The sequence below is a fragment of the Plectrocnemia conspersa genome, unplaced genomic scaffold (genome assembly GCF_051122295.1).
Source record: "Plectrocnemia conspersa isolate PC_06_02 unplaced genomic scaffold, ASM5112229v1 ptg000013l, whole genome shotgun sequence".
Lineage (NCBI taxonomy): Eukaryota > Metazoa > Arthropoda > Insecta > Trichoptera > Polycentropodidae > Plectrocnemia > Plectrocnemia conspersa.
In genome coordinates, this window is record NW_028277177.1 from 15,018,833 (window position 1) to 15,024,972 (window position 6,140).

The window sequence follows — 6,140 nt, forward strand, 5'->3', positions numbered from 1 at the left end:
TAAGTACCTACTTCTTTTTATTTGTTTTTTTTTTGTTGTTGTAAAAACCATTTTTAGCTGCAAGACCTGGGCCACGGACATTCGACTCGGACGTGTACAAATGAACACTGTCAAAATGACTGTTACACGTGTCGACAAAAGAAGAGAGAGAGAGAGAGTTGTTTTCCCAACAAAGTTAGGCAAACCAAATATTTGAACTTCAGTCAAAATTAACTTTTTTTTTAAATATATTTTTATGAAAATTCCTACTCTGTAATATTTTTATATAATTTCATTATAAAATGTATTTGAACAAAATGCCTGTAATTGCTTTTATTATAATTTTAATAGCTTAAGTCACATGATTAAAAAGTGTTTTGCGGATTTTAATAATTCGAATTTAATAAAATATTAAACCACATCGCTCCAATATACGCAATATACAGATTTTTCTATAGAGAACATAGATTAAAAAAAGTAACTGAAAAACTCATACCTAAAGAGAAATGTATCATCTCACGTGAACTGTACTAGCTCATCAGATATTCCAATAATGGGCCCAAACATGACTCGCAGAGCATTGCCGGATTCACGAAATGCCTAATGGAATTAATTAATATCTGTTTTGATTCGTAATGCGCCAATTATCTTCAAATTTCGTTTTAGATAGACAACTTTTATGGCAACCACTCAGCCAAGTATATACCACGCATTGACGGTGAGAAAAAAACTCGTAGTATATACGCGATAAAAGCGCACTAAATAAAAAAACAAAAAAGGAAACCTAGACAAGAATATGTATCGAGAACTTCTACCTGTTACTACTGACTTGGGACACTCAGTCAAACTCTCACCAAGTGGAGCTGCCCAAGCATCTACCGAGACTAAAAAATTTTTCAGCATAATAATAGCAAATTCGGCTCCAATAATAAAAATTCTGTTTAAAACGTCATTATATAAAATATCTATTTCGAGGTGAGGAAACTAGTTACGTTAATCGTGTTTTTTTAATACCAAATAACAAATCTTGAATCAATTTAACTATTTTTATGTGTATTTTTATGTGTATTTTTATTATTCAGTGTATTTTTTATTTTTATTATCGTTACCCATTGTGGAAACTTTGATATTGGGTCAAGATATTTTACTAAATTTCGAAATTATATTTAAAAAACGTAGACGACCCTTTCCTACACCCATTAAGAGTGAACAAGGACAACATTGAATGAAGAGCAAGCGTTAAATATCTGGGTATATACTTGAACTCTAGACTTAAATTCAACAAACATAACTGAACTTTTGTCAAAAGGGCTTGGTGCCATTGCGGCTCTAAAATCAATATTTTTTAGAAAATGCGCGCTAACTATTAGAAATAATTTTTTATTCAATAAACAATTAATTAGTCCTGTTTTAACTCACGCATGCCCAGTGTGGAGTAACGCAAATAATACTAATTTTAATAAACTTCAAGCTATCCAAAACAAAGCCATAAAAATAATATATAATATACCGTTTTATATTAATCTTAAAAAACTCCATATATTTAATTCCTACCATTAAAGATTATCGTTATTATCAAACTTATCAATACTACAAAAGTATCTCGCGAGACCATCCAAATACACTAATCTCAAGATTTGGAGATTATGACAAAATAATACTTAAATTCAAATACAAACATAAAATGATTGAGGACATATTGCTTTATATTATATACTATATATATATATATTTCTCTATATTTTTTTAATTTGTAAAAGGTTTTATGTATTCTTATAAAATATAATTTCAACAAAATAAGTACTTGTAAAATAAAAATACTATAAATTTATGGTATTTTAATTGTACGTACACATTTACGTTTTAATTTATTTGTCGCCACTGAGCCAATATGGCTTTTTGAATATATAAATAACAGGAAATTGAAAATCGTTTGATAATACATAACGTTTCTCGCTCGTTTCGTTCGAGTAATAAAACAGAGTTAAAAATATATGTATTGTATATGCATACACGTGTACGCTAAAATAGATCTCGACTCCATAATCTTTACTGGTACGAAGTTTAAAATTGAATGAGTAAAAGAGAAACGGAAAAATTAATTAATATGAATTTAATAAATTGTTATTGAAATATGGCTTGCGTCACGTAACGTAACATACGTTGTACGTATGTGCAATAATGTGGTGGTAACACGAGGATGTCAACTATTCTGGGCCACAAACTGCACCGAAAGCTCGAATATGATATTTCAATTGTACGCCATAGTGATTCATACAGCAGCAATTAAAATCGCAATATATCCAGGTTGCTACGTTAATATTGTTCGAGTCACTTTTGTGTTCATTTGTGAGAGCCATAAAACTAACAGGATTAACGTTTTGTTAATATTTGGGACTGCTTAAAAAAATTGAATCAAAAATACTTTCATTTAAACCTACATATTTCACCCTAGTATATTATACCTTTATACCTACAACAACTTTGTTTTAATGAAAATATATTGATGAATTAAATTAATAAAACTTTTCATCTCTGGCTGGGAACGTGATTTGTGAAAGGAAAACGCATATGCTGCAGTAGTTCTCGTCAACCGGAAGGAAGTAGCCTGCAGTCTCTCATCAATTTCGCTCACATCCACATCGGAAGTGCCATTAATTTTCCAGTACAATTTACTCAATTATAGTCCGAGCTATTCGCTCGATTAAATTATGCTTTTATATTATTATATACCATGTGAAAGCCAAATCGTGTGTGCTATTATATGAAAACATAACGTGTGAATTAAATATGTTTCATTAAGCGACGTAAATAAAATGAAATATTTTTTGAATATTTTTTAATGCAAAGTTTTCCAATCAATTAGTAAATCCTAAAAATATAACGGAACACCTTGTGTATTATTATTATTTTAATTAATTAGTAAAAAATACCGAGTACCGCTCGCATGTTTCACTATGTTCAGTGATTAGCAAAACCCAAACATTCGAATACCCCATCAATTATTAATTTAACATATAAGTTATTCTAATTATATTATTATCCCTTTAATATTTACCACAATTCAGCATGGGTGATTATATTTGGTATGAATATGTGATTGTAGATTTTTTTATTTGATTATAAATTGTTTCTTTATTACATTACAACTATACGTAATTGTCATAATGTGCTTAGTATCTTTAAATGTTGTCTGGTTGACAAATATGACAGATGACATTCATTTAAAGTTGAACTGAATGCTTTATTGCCAAGTTTATGTTGATAGATGCATGCAAGCTTTGCGAAAAAATCATATGAGAGTCGGGACACTTTCATTGAAGATATTGAATAAAAATGTAGTAACTATTGTCGTCTTTATGTTTTTTTGCAGAAATATAATTAACAAGCATGTCAAATTTTGACTTATGTTGCCGATATTTATGACTATTAATGCATATTTTGCGATTCGAAAAATAAGAAGCTTTTAAACAATCTTCTTTACATGCAGGTACTTCTAAAAATATTTTATTGCATTGTTTACGAGTACCTACAAACAAAAATCAATTGGACGATTCTGTACAAAAACTTTTTTACCTTATTTATTTTTTCACTTTCATTAATTTATTACATTTTTGGAAAAAAAATTTTGTAAATACGAGAGCTAAGTTTTAATTTTTTGGAACAATGAGTATATAAAAACATCGTTTTTGATCGACTGCTTCTGAATGCCTCCAAAATGTTTATAGCACAGGACCTAAGTAAATTTTATACCACTCGCCAATTTATTCCATTAAAATATAATTCTATATAACTCATTATTTATGTCAGTGACGATTATCCGAAAGAACCTTATGAGAATGAAGTGTTCAGAAAACTATAAATCTATTTGATCAAAATACGACATATTTATATTTCTAAAAACATTTTTTGCGATTGATAGTAATTTATAATATATATGATATTATTTTAATAGTTATTTTATTTTCTACTTTTGCTTTTAAGCAATAAGGTCATTTTCCTAGTTCTAAGCCATGGAGATATCGTTTTCAACAATAGAAGTGAAAAAAACTTATACTACCGGTATTTTATTTTATAATACCGGTAGCATTGAATATTTGTTTTTCATTGGGTATCGGTACTATCGGTATCACTGTTGAATTTTCATTTTCAGCTTTTACGATTGCAATCATTTTAAGTTTAGACTTTTCTATTGAGTCTCGTTGCCTCTTCAAAAAATGCATGTTACTTAATTTTCGATCAGCGTGTATCATTTTGATGTGCTTTCTAAATTTAACTGAAGCCAAAGAATTGCTTAAAAGTATTTTATGACATAAAACACACATTGTATCTGAAGCATCGGAATTGAAAAATTTGAATAACTTTTATCATACTTTCTGTATGGTCTGTTCACAGATAACACTTGAAGAAATCACATTTTGTACGTCCATTTTTTCTTTAATCGTAGATGTACCAGTCGAATTATCACGTCTTTCTTTTGTTCCTGTTCTTCTCAATAACCAAATATTCATGCTTAATTTTTGAATAATATTTAAATTATATATTTAGAAAAACAATTTTGGCAAAATGTAATTTTTACGCAAATTAAAAACAATTTATATTTCCAACAGTCTGTTTTTCACACATTGCGTAATGTATCGATTCAATTTTGATTAAATAAATTGTCAATAAAACGACACTCGCTTACTTGTGAAAAAGATAATTTTCCCACAGACTTGCTTCCTCCAACATTTAGACAGCGGTATACTGAATACTTAACGCATATTTTTAAGCTGTTTTTTATCTTTTAATTAGGTTTGTAAAAAAATCATCAGAGCGGCCAACCAACTTGACAATCTAGGCAACTGTCGACAGACTAATGACAGTCAGCTATCGCTTCGGTCGTGATATGGCTGCCAGACAAAACAATATACAACATATATTTAATGCGCACCTGGTGCAAAAATATAGTCCTTTATCACTCGCCTGTTAATATGAAGTCAAACGTGTTTGAGTTTTGTTCGTGGAACACATATCAATTTTCGCGGAACATCATTGTTCCACAGAGCATAGTTTTGAAAACAATTTTTATTTAAAAAGTCATTGTAATATTTTCGTAATCATTTGACAGGTTTTTACCGCGCAAAATGAGCTCGTTAACCATGCGATGTTGTGCTCCGAATTCAGGCATATTTTCACAATTCTGCCATCACAAAGACCGAAGCAAAGCTTACGTAGCAAAATAAATCTTCAATGAAGCGTCAGCGGCCTACTTAGCATCCATGTAAGAGGCCTCGAATCTCTCTCGCCTTATAAATATCGTCGTCCCAATACGTCGAGAGATCGAGCGTGTATCGTGGCGTTGCTATTATATTTTTTCTTACGTAGCCGGGCACGCCTCTTAGGTGATATAGTGCGACGAGTGGGTGCTCGGAATAAATATCCTTAATAGCCGAGTTCGAGGAGGCTTTATCACTCGCGGCGGAGCGTTCGCGTGATTTATATGTGCGCCGGGGACAAACGGTGGCACCGCACACCAATATTTATCGTCAAATATTAATTGAGAAGTTTCCCTCGAGCGTTTTCTTGCGGTGACCTCGCGTCCATCCAAAGACATCTGGCAGCACCCGATTTATGCGTGCCATTAATTAGCGAAACAACGTGCTTTACGACGATTAAGCACGTTAAGCTTTACAGCGAAGAGTGCGTCTAAAGCTTGACAAAAACAACAATTTTCTGTCTGCTTAGTAAGGATCTTACTGATTAGTTTATGCCTGCAGTAATATTAGACTAATAGAACGCTGCATTTCATAAAACGATTGTGTAACATGGTACATTGGTTATTCGTGATATTAAAAAAATATTTTAACGGAAGTAGAGATTCCAATCCAATCATTCAAATATATTAATCCATTTTTTGTTGATTCGTTTTATAAATATTTGTGCAAATATTAGCAAAAAATTGTTCGAATTTGTAGTGAAATATTTTTAACATTTTCAATAAAAAAAAATACTTCTACATTAAAAAAATGTTAAGACGGAAAATAAAAGCATTGTAAAAACAAGTTAAATTATTGTCATAAAATGTGTATTAATAAAACAATAAAAGAAAATATGCTCAATGTTATTACTACAGTGTAAGCGGGAATTACAGAATTGAGAAAAGTGGCGCTATTTTAATA